The sequence below is a fragment of the Budorcas taxicolor genome, chromosome 2 (assembly GCF_023091745.1).
Source record: "Budorcas taxicolor isolate Tak-1 chromosome 2, Takin1.1, whole genome shotgun sequence".
NCBI classification, from domain to species: Eukaryota; Metazoa; Chordata; class Mammalia; order Artiodactyla; family Bovidae; genus Budorcas; species Budorcas taxicolor.
Genome location: NC_068911.1, coordinates 32243879 through 32257420, shown reverse-complemented (window position 1 = coordinate 32257420; position 13542 = coordinate 32243879). Strand labels below are relative to the sequence as shown.

Genomic DNA, 13542 nt, shown 5'->3' with positions numbered 1-13542 from the left:
TGGACAGCCTTGTTCTGGGTCCCCCTTGTGTCACTTCACCCTGAGACTGGCTATCCCAACACCCTGGGGACAGAAAGGGAGGCTGGAGGGCCAGCTGCTCTCACTTCTTTCCTGCTAATGAGGGAAGGACTTGGAGGCTCCTGTCATTACCATGTGTAGGGCTCTCAAAACTTCAGCCTCTCCAGAGGTTCAGGTGAGGGTCCCCCACAACTGTGTCCCCTGGGACTCATGAATGCACTTCCTTTTCTATTGAATCCTAGTAGTGTGTCTGTGGGAGGAAAGGGAGTTGTAAACTCCGGGAGGGCTTTTCTGCTTGATGAAATGCTTTATACTTGAATGGAAAATAACGGCTGGGCTCAAGGCAGCAAGGGCCCTCTGTCTGTGCTCAGCTGTGGTGAGGGCTCCTCTGAGACCTCAGGAGAGTGGAGCTGGCCTTGCTGTTTGCATCCATTGGCTGCCTGGCTGTGCCCCTGAGACCCAAGCTACCACCTCATACACTGTGACTTGCTCCATTTTCCTTCTCTTCCTGCTCTCTCTAGCACCCCACCTAACAAGGGATTTTGATTTTTTTCTGAAGGCAATACATTTCGGGATCAGAGCCTCCTTTTCCTTGAAACTCAGGCACATGGAAGACAGATCTTTTTTGGGTGAAGAAATGTTCTAAAACTAGATATGGTTATGTTATAAACGCATGACATGCCACTAATGGTAGATTATGTGTTATGTGTTTATTCATCATTCATTTAGTTGCTCAGTCATGTCTGAATCTTTTGCAGCCCCATGGACTGTAGCCCTCCAGGCTCCTCTGCCCATGGGATATCCTGGACAAGAATACTAGAGTGGGTTGCCATTTCCTTCTCCAGGGGCTCTTCCCAACCCAGGGATCGAACCCACTTCTCCTGCTTTGGCGGGCAGATTGTTTGCCACCGTGTCACCTGGGAACGAGAATCCCAGGGACGGGGAAGCCTGGTGGGCTGCCGTCTGTGGGGTCGCACAGAGTCAGACACGACTGAAGCGACTTAGCAGTAGCAGCAGCAGTTATATGTATTTTACCACAATTAAACTAAGAAACAAACAAAAAGAAACAGACTGTCCCTTCTGTTCTCTTTGGGGAAGACTCTTAAAGAAGGCCCAATATTAGAATATCAGAAATGGAAGAGAACTTAGAGGACGTCTGGTCTACCCTGGCGATTCATAGATTAAAGATTCTGAAGTTCATCCTGGAGCAGTGATGGACCTCAGGACCCTCAAGACCGCACAGCAATTTAGACAGAATTTCACCCTCTACTAATGGCTCTTGGTCCTGATGACGGAGAGGCACAGGTCTTGTGTCTTTTCACAGTAATGATCTCTTGGACCTGGGCACCCTCAATTTATATGCAGCCACCAGACATGTTTTGTTTGGCTGTATTGTGTTTAATATTCAAAATTAATTGCTAGCATTTAAAGTCAGGCAAAGTCTGGGATTTCCCTAGCAGTCCAGTGGTTAAGACAGGACTTCCTATGCAGGGTGTGAGTTTGATCCCTGTTTAGGGAATTAAGGTCCTACATGCTGTGGGGTGTGCAGCCAAAAAAAAAAAGAAAAAAAATCAAATAAAATCAAGCAAATTCACATAAATATCCAGATTTCCAGCATCTTCTAACAGAAAGTTCTGACAGCATTGGGCCTGTATTCCCACATGGCAGTGATGGGAGATGATAAGGACTGGGTTCTTCCCAGTTCTCAATAGTCCCCACCCCTTCCCACTGGCCACTTATCCTCAGCCAACTGTTGTTTTTCTAATGTTCAGCCTGCTTTTGTGATTTCTCCTGCCTGCCTGCCCTGGGGAGGCAGGAGGATTGGCAGCCCTGCTTTAGCCTGGACTGGAGGACTGTGGGTCTCTGAACATTTTTCCTAGGTGCATTTCAGCTGCTGGATGGAGTACAGTTGGCCCTTTGTGTCTGCAGTTTATCCGCATCTGTGGGTTCAACTAATCATGGATCAAAACTCTTGCAGGAAGGGGGACCTCTTCCAGGGACTGCAAGTGGGCTCTTGTCTAACACTCAGAAGTGTTAGTCCAAGGAGACTCATGTGCTGACAAGGCAAGAGACTTTACCGGGAAGGGGTGCCCAGGCGGAGAACAGTAGGGGAAGGGAACTCAGGAGGACTGCTCTACCACGTGGCTTGCAGTCTCAGGTTTTATGGTGATGAGATTAGTTTCGGGTTGTGTTTGGCCAATCATTCTGACTCATGGTCCTTCCTGGTGGTGCATGCCTTGTTCAGCCAAGATGGATACCAGAGAGAAGGATTCTGAGAAGTGGTCGGACACGTGGCATCTCCTTTTGACTTTTCCCAAACTCTTCTGGTTGGTGATAGCATATTAGTTCCGTGTTCCTTACCAGGACCTCCTGCCGTAAAACAACACACACAAATGGTTACTACGGTGCCTGGCCAGGGTGGGTGGTTTCAGTCAGTGTGCTTCACCTAACAAAACTATCTGGGGTGGGACTTCCCTGGTGGTCCACACTTCTAATGCAGGGGGTGTGGAATCAATCCCTGGTTGGGGAACTAAGCTCCCATACACCTCTCTGTGTGGCCAAAAGCAAGACAAAACAAAAAGCTATTTTTTGGGGAAAAAAAATCCAGATAGTTCCAAAAAACAAAACCAAAACTTGAATTTGCCACATGCTTTGGCAACCATTTACATAGCATTCATGTTGTATTAGGTTTTATAAGTAATCGAGAGGTGATTTAAAGTATATGGGAGGATGTACGTTGGTTACATGCAAATATTACACCATTTTACATAAGGACTTGAGCATCCATGGATTTTGGTATCTGAGGGGCAGTGCCCTTTGGTCCTGGAAGCAGTCCCCCTTGGATAACGAGGGATGACTGTACACCTGGAGTTCTGTTTATCTTATCCATTTCAGCTCCACCTACACTGTGGCCCCAAGATATTGTGGACTAGCTTTGGCTGAAGAACTTGCTTCTCTGTGATGCCTTGCCTTTAAGAAATGTTCCCATTTTACAGATGGGGAAGCTGTAAGAGAAACAAACAGGGATGTGTCCAGAGAAGAAAGTCACTTGAAGGCTTGGCACTGTGTGTGAATGGTTGCAGGCTTAGAGTGGTACCTCCACACGATGGGATATTATTCAGCCATAGAAAGGAATAAAGTTCTGATACATGCCACAGTGTGGATGCACCTTGAAAACACAATGCCAACGAAAAGACACGTTTCGTACGACTTGACTTATATGAGGTACTTAGAAGAGGCAAATTCACAGAGACAGAAAGTAGAACAGAGGTTACCAAGGACTGGAGGGAAGCGGGGATGAGAAGGTATTATTAAATGAACATAGAGTTTCTCTTAACCGTGGTGAACAATTTTGGGAAAAGAAAGTGATTATGGTTCTAGGACATGCTGAATATAATTAATGCCGCAGCATGATTCACTTAAAAATGGTTAAAATGGTACATTTTATGTTATATACATTTTATCACAATAAACACGATAAGGAAATAACAGAGAAAAATGTTAACATCTGCAAGAAGTTACATGTGGTATTGCTGCATCTTTCTCTAAATACAGAGACAGAGAGTGCATTTCTCTAAATACAGATATGGTACTAAATACAGAGAAACAGGAATAAACATTTTGAAAAGTTTTGTTATCATCTAGGACACCACTGAGAAGTGAGTGGCCATTCGACTCCTGCTCTTGACGCCAACAGCAACTCATTCCTCACACAGCAGTTCACCTGTTGCGCCCCTGTCCTTTGCACTCCCAGAATTTTGCATTCACAGCATTTAGTAAGTTGCAGTGTATCATCTTTCAGGGTGATGATCTGATTAATGTGTTTTCTCACTTGGTTATAAGCATCACAGCATCATGAGCATAGGAATCAGGCCTGGTTTTTGGTTCAGCATTATATCCCCAGCGCTTAGCCCAGGGCCTGGCATATAGTTAGGATCTCAACAGATATTTCATGAATGGAAAGACTAGAAGTTTACTCTTTGTGACCCCATGGACTGTAGCCTACCAGGCTCCTCCCTCCATGGGATTCTCCAGGCAAAAGTACTGGAGTGGGTTGCCATTTCCTTCTCCAATAAAGAAGGTGTACTGAAGGTCAAAGTGTCACCAGGGAAGACACATATTCTGTAGCTGCCATGTTGCCCAGAGGGTACTTCCACTATGATTCATGAGGCTTGGGGTTATTCTCCATTTTTGCTAACCAGAGTTTCTTTCTACTGTTTGGAACCAAAAAACAAAACAAAACAAAAAAACACCTTCCATTATATAATCTCCCTGAGCCTGAGTTTCTTTACCTGTAAAATAGAGGTAATAATAGCTTGCCACTGTTGGGACAATTGTGCTTAGTTGTATCTGACTGTTTGCAACCCCATGGACTATAGACCATTAGGCTCCTCAGTTCATGAGATTGTCCTGGAAAGAATACTGGAGTGGGTTGCCATTTCCTCCTCCAGGGGATCTTCCCCACCCAAGGATCAAACCCGTGTTTCCTGCATTGCAGGCAGATTCTTTACCACTGAGCCACCTGGGAAGTCCAGTAATGGAAGGTACTAATTAGTACCTTCCATGTATTCATTTTAGTAAGGATTACATCAATGAACTCAGTGTTCACCAAGATGATGAGAGAAAAGGAGGAGAAAGATGGTGCCAAGTGTATTTCCTATCCTGCTGTAACAAATCACCACATATTAAATGGCTTAAAACAACCACAATTATTCTCGTATAGCTCTGGATATGGAAAGTCCGAATTGGGTCAGCAGAGCTGCCTTCTTTCTGGAGGTTCTAGAGAAGAATCCATTGCCTTACCTTTTCTAGGGTTGCCCTTTCTTTCTAAAGGTCACCCGCATTCCTTGGCCCATGATCCCCCATCATTCCAACCTCTGTTCCTGTTGGGATCCCTCCTTCTCTGCCTCTTACCCTCTTGTCTCTCTCATATAAGGACGCTTGTGACTGCACTGAGCCCATCTGGAGAGTCTATGATGGTCTCTCCATCACAAGATGCTTAACTCAGTCTGCAGACTCATTTTGCCAAGTGCCTTTTGTTATATAAGGTATCACTTTTTTCTTTGGAGGGCTCTTATGCAGCCTACCACTCCATGTGTCTGAAGTTTTGATTTGTAACTGTTTATGTGGTTATAAATATTCCAAGATTCCCAGAAAAATAAGTTATCTTCCCTGACTTCAATGCTTACAATACTGTTGGGGAAACGAACCATTTACCAGTCCGTGAAGCCCCAGGCAGTGCTCAATGCTGCCCTGAGAGGTGAAGGTGATGTTTTGAGAATATGAAGATGAATGTAAGGATCCTTTGTTTCACTGGGTATCTCCTCTGCTCAGACCTGCAGCTTACAACCTCAATAGGCTGTGCCTGCTCAGATTCTGGGGGCCACCTTCCCAGGAAAGACGATGGGAGTGTTGTCTCCTGGAAGTGTGTGACACGGCATTCCTACCTTCTCCTCACAGGAAGTGGGAGCTTTGGGAAAGGCAAGGTGGAATCTCTTCACTAGATCAGCACATGTCTTTACTTTCTACTTTTGTAGATCCCTGTGGTCTGCATGTCTGTGTTTTCCCCAAATTCACATGTTGAAATCCTAACCCTAAATGTGACAGCATCAGATGTAGGGTGTTTGCGAGGTGCGTAAGTCACGAGGGCAGAGCCCTTCTGAATGAGATTAGTGCTCTTATAAAAGAGCACCACAGTGGATAATAACCTGCCTGCCAATGCAGGGGACACAAGTTCGATCCCTGGTCTGGGAAGATTCCATGTGCGGTGGAGCAACTAAGCCCGTGAGCCACAGCTACTGAGCCCTCACACGTAGAGTCCTTGCTCCCCAACAAGAGAAGCCGCCACAATGAGAAGCCCGTGCCCTGCAATGGATAGTAGCCTCTGCTTGCCACAACTAGAGAAAGCCCGTGGGCAGCAACAAAGACCCAGGGCAAACATAAATAAATAAATATTTTAAAAATTAAATAAATAAAAAATAGAAGAGTTGCCAAAGAGCTCCTCTCTCCCCTTGGGCCCTGTGAGGCCACAGCAGCAACTCTGCACCACTTACCTGCTCATGCTGCTCCCCTGATCTTGGACTTACAGCCTCTAGAACTGTGAGCACTGCATTTCTGCTGTTTATAATGCACCCAGTCTGTGGTATTTTTGTTATAGCAGCCCTAACAGACTGAGACTCTGATGATTTGGTAAATTTCGTATGTACCCTATGACCCTTAGCATTAATTTTGGCTTAGGGTCAGATAGGTAAATTGATGGTTAAAAAGAGGTAAGTGTCAAGGGGAGAAGGCATGTCCCCCTCCTCCAACTTCCCAGAGCCCTGGAGAAATTGTGTCAGTTAGAAATAGGACAGGATGATCCGAAGAGCAAGAAATTGGCTGCTGGATCACTCAGGGTGATGCAGCGTGCGTTATTCCTGGAAAGCAGGAAACCACGCCCTTCTCTCATCAAGATAGAAAAGCCCCACAGCCAACAGAGATAAAGACAGTCTGTGAGCAATTTAATGGGGGTGCTTCAAGGGGGCCTACCACCGTGTGTCCAGATAGACGTTACTCAGCGTCCGAGCCCTCAGGTAGCTGACTCTGCGTCTGGCATGTGGCTAGAATGAGTTAGGTCGTTCTTTGGTGAGTTCTTAGTTTTTCAGCTGGCATCTGTCCTGGGACCTGGTCCATGAACTCTGCTTTCCTGGAATAAAAATTGTGATGTGTGTCTCAGTAAGGATTACTTGATATGTGTGAGCTCTGTGCCAAATACGAAGGTTTTAAAACTCACTTATATGTCAAATTAAAAAAATTTTTATTATGTGTTTATTCATTTGGGCTTGTTGGGTCTTCGTTGCTGCATGCAGACTTTTTCCCCTAATTGCAGCGAGCAGGAGCTTCTCTCTAGTTGCGGTGCGCAGGCTTCTCATTGTGGCGGCTTCTCTTGTTGCAGAGCTCAGCCTCTCGGACACCTGGGCTTCAGTCGTTGTGGCCCACGGGCTTAGTTGCTCCGCATCAGGTGGGATCTTCCTGGAGCAGGGATCGAACCCGTGTCTCCTGCATGGGCAGGTGGATTCTTTACCATTGAGCCACCAGGGAAGCCCTTATTGTGGTTTTGATTTGCAATTCCTTGATGGTTAATGATGTTGGGCATCTTTTCTTGTGCTTATTGGCTGTTTGTATATCTTCCTTGGAGAAATATCTGTTCAGATCCTTTGCCCATTTTGTAATGAGTATATTCAATCTTGAAGGCTCTCCTAAATGATTACATACAGCAGCCACTATAGAATAGTGATTCATTGTGGGCGCTCTGCTGTTGGCGGCCTGGATTTGAACCTCACTTTGGTCACGTATTAGTACATGACCTTGACCATTCTCTCCGGACCTCAGTTTTTCCTGTCCTATTGGGATAGAAATATTAGTGACTTCTTAAGGTTGTTGTAAGGATTAAAAAGGCAGCACATATCAAACGCTTAGTAAGAATTAATAAGGACTCAGTAAATATTATTAATACCCATAATGGAAATAACATTAACACTTACCAAGCATACAACATCTCATTTTGTCTACACAGCAATCTTGCAAAATAGTTGTAATCATCTCCATTTTACAAGCAAGGCAACTGAAGCTCAGGGAGATGAGGGAATGTGTCCCCGGCTACACAGCTGGTAAGACACCGAGCAGATTCCTACCTGGATCTGAATGACTGCAGTGCTGTGCCGTGCTTAGTCGCTCAGTCATGTCCGGCTCTTTGTGACCCCCTGGACTGTAGCCCGCCAGGTTCCTCTGTCCATGGAGATTCTCCAGGCAAGAACATTGGAGTGGGTTGCCATTTCCTCCTCCAGGGGATCTTTCCAACCCAGGGATTGAACCCAGGTCTCCCAAATTGCCAGCGGATTCTTTACCATCTGAGCCACCAGGGAAGCCCATATTTATATGGTGGCTTCTGATTTTCCACCTTTAATATGAGAAAGGTTGCTCCCGTTTATGGAGGGAAATGCCTCCACCGTAGCGGCCCTGACTGGAGCAGGACTTTGTGACTTCCAACACAGTAACTGACTGAAGGGCCCTCCTCAAACGTTAGTCTCCGGAAAGGCTTCAGGTTCCTGCTATTCAAGTGCAATTGTCATTAAGCAAATGCTGTCAGAAAAGAATCGGTCTTTTGCAAGAGCCTTATGAAAGGTGGTGAAAAGGGAGCCAAGATGAAAGCGGTAGACCCATTTTTTTAAGAAAGATTGGTATGATGTGAAAGCACCAGCTGCGTTCAGTGTAAGAAATATTGGGACAACATTTGTCATGAGACCTCAAGGAACCAAAATCGTATCTGATGGCCTCAAGGGTTGTGTTTTTGAAGTGACCCTTGTTGATCTGTAGGATGATGAAGTTGCATTGAGAAAATTCAGACTCATTACTGAGGATGTTCAGGGCAAAAACTGCCTAATTTCCATGGCCTGGATCTCATCATTGACAAAATATGCTCCATGGTTAAAAAAATGGCAGACCATGATTAAAGCTCATGTTGATGTCAAGATTATCGATGGTTATTTGCTTCATCTGTTCTGTGTGGGTTTTACTAAAAAATGCAACAATCAGATTTGGAAGGCTCCTATGCCCAGCTCCAAAAGGTCCACCAGACCTGCAAGAGGTTGATGGAAATCATGGCCTGAGAGGTGCAGATAAATGACTTGAAAAAGGTGGTCAATAAGTTGATTCTAGGGCTTCCTTTTTAGTGCAGAGGCTAAGAATCTGCCTGCCAATGCAGGGGCACCAGTTCAATCCCTGGTCGGGGAAGATCCCGCATACCGCAGGGCAACTAAGCTCATGTCCCGCAACTACTGAGCCTGCACTCTGGAGTCCCATAAGCCGCAACTACTGAGCCCATGTGCTGCGACTCCTGAAGCCCGTGCACCTAGAGCCTGTGCTCCGCAACGAGAAGCCTCCACAGTGAGAAACTCCATGTGCTACAATGAAGAGTAGCCCCCGCTCGCCGCAACTAGAGAAAGCCTGAGCGTAGCAGTGAAGACCAGCACAGCCAAAACTACCATTGAATCAAATACATTGATTCCAGACAGCGTTGGAAAAAACACAGAAAATTCTTGCCAACTTTTCCACTCCATGATGTATCTGTTAGACAAGTAAAAATGCTGGAGAAGCCCAAATTTGAATTAGAAAAACTCATGGAGCTGCACGGTGAAGGTAGGTAGCAGTTCTGGAAAAGCTGCTGGGCATGAGACAGGTAGTAAAGCTGAACAAACTGATGGATCTGAGCCACCTCTCCAATATTTTTTTTTTAATTCAGACTTTTAATGGCGACAAATAAAAGGTATCGTTTGTGACATTTTTTGCGGTCATTCTTTTTAGATAGTCTGACAGCTTGTTGAATTATGTGTTCTGATTTGATAGTAATGTGAATTTTTCTGGGAAAAAAAAAGGAATCAGAGAAGAACATAGTCATGAAATCATCACCAGCTTATTTGGACAGAGAAAAACTATAGCATCCCGTGGCCAAGGATGTGTTCATTTCACTTTGGGCAGGTTTTTGAGTCGGAGGATCTTTTCGTACAACAGTGGCAAGCTCTCCCTGTTTAGCATGGCTTCTCCTTCGAGAATCACAGAGCTAACCAGAAAAGGATGAAAGACAAGAATCTATGGAGGCTCCCTCTTTTCCCAGAACCACTATTTAAGATTCTTATGTAGTTCCCTATAGTGACATTAGGTGTCACCTTTGAGTCATCTGAGGCCAGTCTCTGAGCAACTGACAAAATGCCTCATTTCCCAAGAGTTTCTGGCTCTCTAAAATCCAGTTTGGAGGCATTCATTACCAGCACCCCGGACCCAAAGCAGTTTTGATAATCTGGTTCTCATTTACAGAACCAAGCTTGTCCCTAAGAAGAGGCTCCCAGCAGCTGGATAAGCTAAAAGGGGCTCTGTGCCTGTGACTTTACAACTGATTTCTCTGCTGTTGAAAGGGGGAGGTGATGGATGAGGCTTCCCTGATGGCTCAGCAGGTAAATAATCTGTTTGCAATGCAGGAGACATAGGAGACGTCGGTTCGATCCCTGGGTCAGGAAGATCCCCTGGAGGAAGGCATGGCAACCTACCCCAGTATTCTTGCCTGGAGAATCCCATGGACAGAGAAGCCTGGCAGGCTACAGTCTAGGGGGTCGCAAAGACTGAAGTGACTAGGCATGCATGCATGATATACGGATAAGAGACAGTTTATGCGAAGGCCCTACCAGCTCAGAGCCCTATTCTCCCAGAGTTCTCTGCTCTGCCCTGTCTCATTGGGTCACACCTGTGTCTACACTAGGCTGTGAACAACTGTGGGCAATGGGGGAGTGGGGACTCTTTCCTTTCCTCCCTTCTTCCCTCCCTCCCTTCTTCCCTCCTTTCTTTTCTTCTTTTCTTCCCTTCCATCTTTCCTCCTTCTCTCTCTTGCTTCCTTCCATTCCATGCATATTAAGTTGCAGACACTGGAGCTAAAACAGAGAACAAAACAGCCAGTCTCTATTCCTTCATGGAATTGACATTCTGATTCCTTATTTGTCTGTAAGTTCTCAGCACTTAGCACGTGGTAGGCACTTAACTGCTTTCATGGCTTGGTGTATACTCTTCCAGTTTTTTCCTATGTGTATACTAACACAACACATGATATTTAAATTTTAGATGGAAATGAGATCATGCATTAATACTATATATATATACACATATACTATATGTATATATATTTTCTGTAACTCACCACCCCCCACCCCAGCTTAATAGTATCTCGTGGCCATCTTTCCAGGTTAGAATATAAAAATCGACTTCAGGGTTTGAATGTCCCCAAGATGCTATTTGGGCTTCCCAGGTGGTGCTAGTGGAGGTGCTAGGGAAGATCCCCTGGAGAAGGGCATGGCAACCCACTCCAGTATTCTTGCCTAGAGAAATCCCATGGACAGAGGGGCCTGGTATGCTACAGTTCATAGGGTCACACACAGTCGGACACATCTTAAGGGACTTAGCAAGCAAGCGAACAAGCAAGATGCTATTTGGAGTTGCTCCACCCCTTGGAGTCTAGAAAAGACTGGCTTCAATCTAAATTCATTCCCTGTGGAATCTCAGGGTCAGGTTAGGACTGTGAATGGGCCAGGTGTTCATGTTCTCATGGTCCCTTTTAGTCCCTGTTTATGCTTCTTCTGTTAATTTCATTCAATATATTTGATTAATCTCCTACTATTAGACACTGAGGTTGTTTCCAGTCTTTTCCTATCGCAAACAGTGCTGTAGTGAAAAAGGTTGTTTATCCTTTGTTTTATGTGAGTTGAATACATTGCTGTAACTGGCATTGCTGGGGTCAATTTAGCAACATATATTGCTATAGATACAGCTATGATAATATCTATGAATACTGTTCAATTCCCTTCACGAAAGCTGTACTACTTTTCATTCCCAATAGAATATGTTACAAATTGTGATCTTTGCTTAACTGTGCAAATATACACACACATGCATCTTTTCTTTCCTATTCTTTTCCTTTTTGTTTTTTTTTGGAATTGTTGATCTACAGGAGCTTTTTACCTGTCAGAGAAACTATCCTTTTGTAACTTAAAGTACAGATATTTTTTCTTAGTTTATTATTTATTTTCTTATCATCCTTTTTTTTAAAAAAACAGCTGCTTAGTATCCCATAAATAATTTTAAGCAGTCTTTTTTTGCTAGACATCTTGGTTGTTATCAATTGTTGGCTGTTATAAATGACACAGATCTTTCTACTAATCTGCAGTGCATCTCTTTATGCTAAATTCCTAAAGTGGAACTGCTTGGTGAAAGCAAGTGCTGTGCTGTGCTTCGTCGCTCAGTCATGTCCAGTTCTTTGTGACTGCATGGACTGTAGTCCGCCAGGCTCCTCTGTCCTTGGGGATTCTCCAGGTATGAATATTGGAGTGGGTTGCCATGCCCTCCTCCAGGGGATCTTCCCAACCCAGGAATTGAACTGAGCTTTCCTGCATTACAGGCAGATTCTTAGCCAGCTGAGCTACCAGGGAAGCCCTGATGAAAGGATATGGACCATAAAAAGTCTTTCGATACATATTGGGCCTTGGATGTTTTTAAAATCTTGTATTTATTTATTTGACTTTTTTGTTTGGTTGCACTGGGTCTTGGGGGCAGTATGCAGGGCCTTTAGTTTTAGCTGTGGCATGTGCGATCTAGTTCCCTGACCAGGAATTGAACCCAAGCCCCTTGCATTGGGAGCGTGCAGACTTAGCCACTAGACCACCAGGAAGTCCTTCTTTTTATTATTTAAAAACAACAATTATTTAGTAGTTAAAAAAAAAATGCCCCATGTCCCAGTGGCCCATCCACTCGGAGTGGTGAGTCTAATCTATCCTCCCACCCCTTTTCACTCGCTCTGTATTATTTTGAACCAAATCATTTCATCTATAAAGATCAAAGGATATAGAGAGATGCTATCTTTGGATGAGAAATTCACCATCTCTCCCTCCAGTTCTTCTAGGTAGTGGCAATGGAAAGCTACCACGAGGCTGTTTAGAGTCTTCCTCCTGGAGCCTGCTGGGGGGTGAACATTGCATCCCATTGGCATACCCCTTCTCTGGAGCTCTGCTCTTGTTTTGCAGACAGGACAAAATGTTCACCCACATGGATGACTCAGCTAGCCCCAAGCCTCTTTGGTTCACTGCAGAATCCCCATAGACCCAAAAGCTTTGCTTCAACTGTGCATTTTCACTTATTTATTTTTTATTCATTCCAGAGGCAGGCAGGAAATTGCCATTGGTCCATGAGTCATGCAGGAATCTTTCCTCTGCCCTTTCCCATTTGGATGTGGCTTCCTTGAAAAAAACCCAGGTGGACGGGCACTTCTCCCACGCAGTCTTGACCTCATGGGCACTGACTGTGGCTGGTGGAGGGCTCTACCTGTTCCATGGCTGAGCCCCAGAGCCTTGGGGCGTTGCCCAGAGCCTACCCAGGACCCTCCAGGCCATATTCTGAAAATTCCTCCTGCTTCTGACAGGCCTCCAGTCTCCTTCCTTAGTTGGCTTCACCCCAGGGGTACTGGGTATTGAGGGGGTTGGGGTGGACACTGTCAGCCAGGCCCGCTTCCTCATTTACACAGCACCAGTTATTGCCAAGACAGCTGCTAGCTCTCAGAATTTGGGAAGCAGAGAATCAATAGGGGTGCAGCAGTATCCATAGCAGCTGCTGGCTGCCTGGCTGTCTCTGCACGAATGACCTGACCCAGTGCAGGCACCATGGTGCCGGGGCCTTCCCACCTAGCTCACTAAAGCCTCCAGCGCCCTGCAGACAGGCATTTCATTATTCTGATTTTACCCAAGAGGCTCTCAGAGAGACCAGGGGACTCAATGAAAGTTATATAGCTTGAGCAGGTCCTGGTACCGGAGTTTTGAATCCAGGTCCTTAAGCTGGAATTTTGACCCTAAGGTACTCAACCTTTTGATTCATTTTTAAAATTCATTTTATTTTTATTTGTTTATTTGGCTGTGTCAGGTCTTAGTTGTGACACTTTGGGGCACTTAGCTGTGG

At 45.2% G+C, this 13542-nt stretch overlaps 1 pseudogene; it reads left to right on the top strand.

The window, feature by feature from the left end:
- The first annotated feature begins 8174 nt into the window (after positions 1 to 8174).
- LOC128060061 (40S ribosomal protein S3a-like) lies at positions 8175 to 9306 on the top strand (annotated as a pseudogene).
- The last annotated feature ends 4236 nt before the right edge of the window (positions 9307 to 13542 follow it).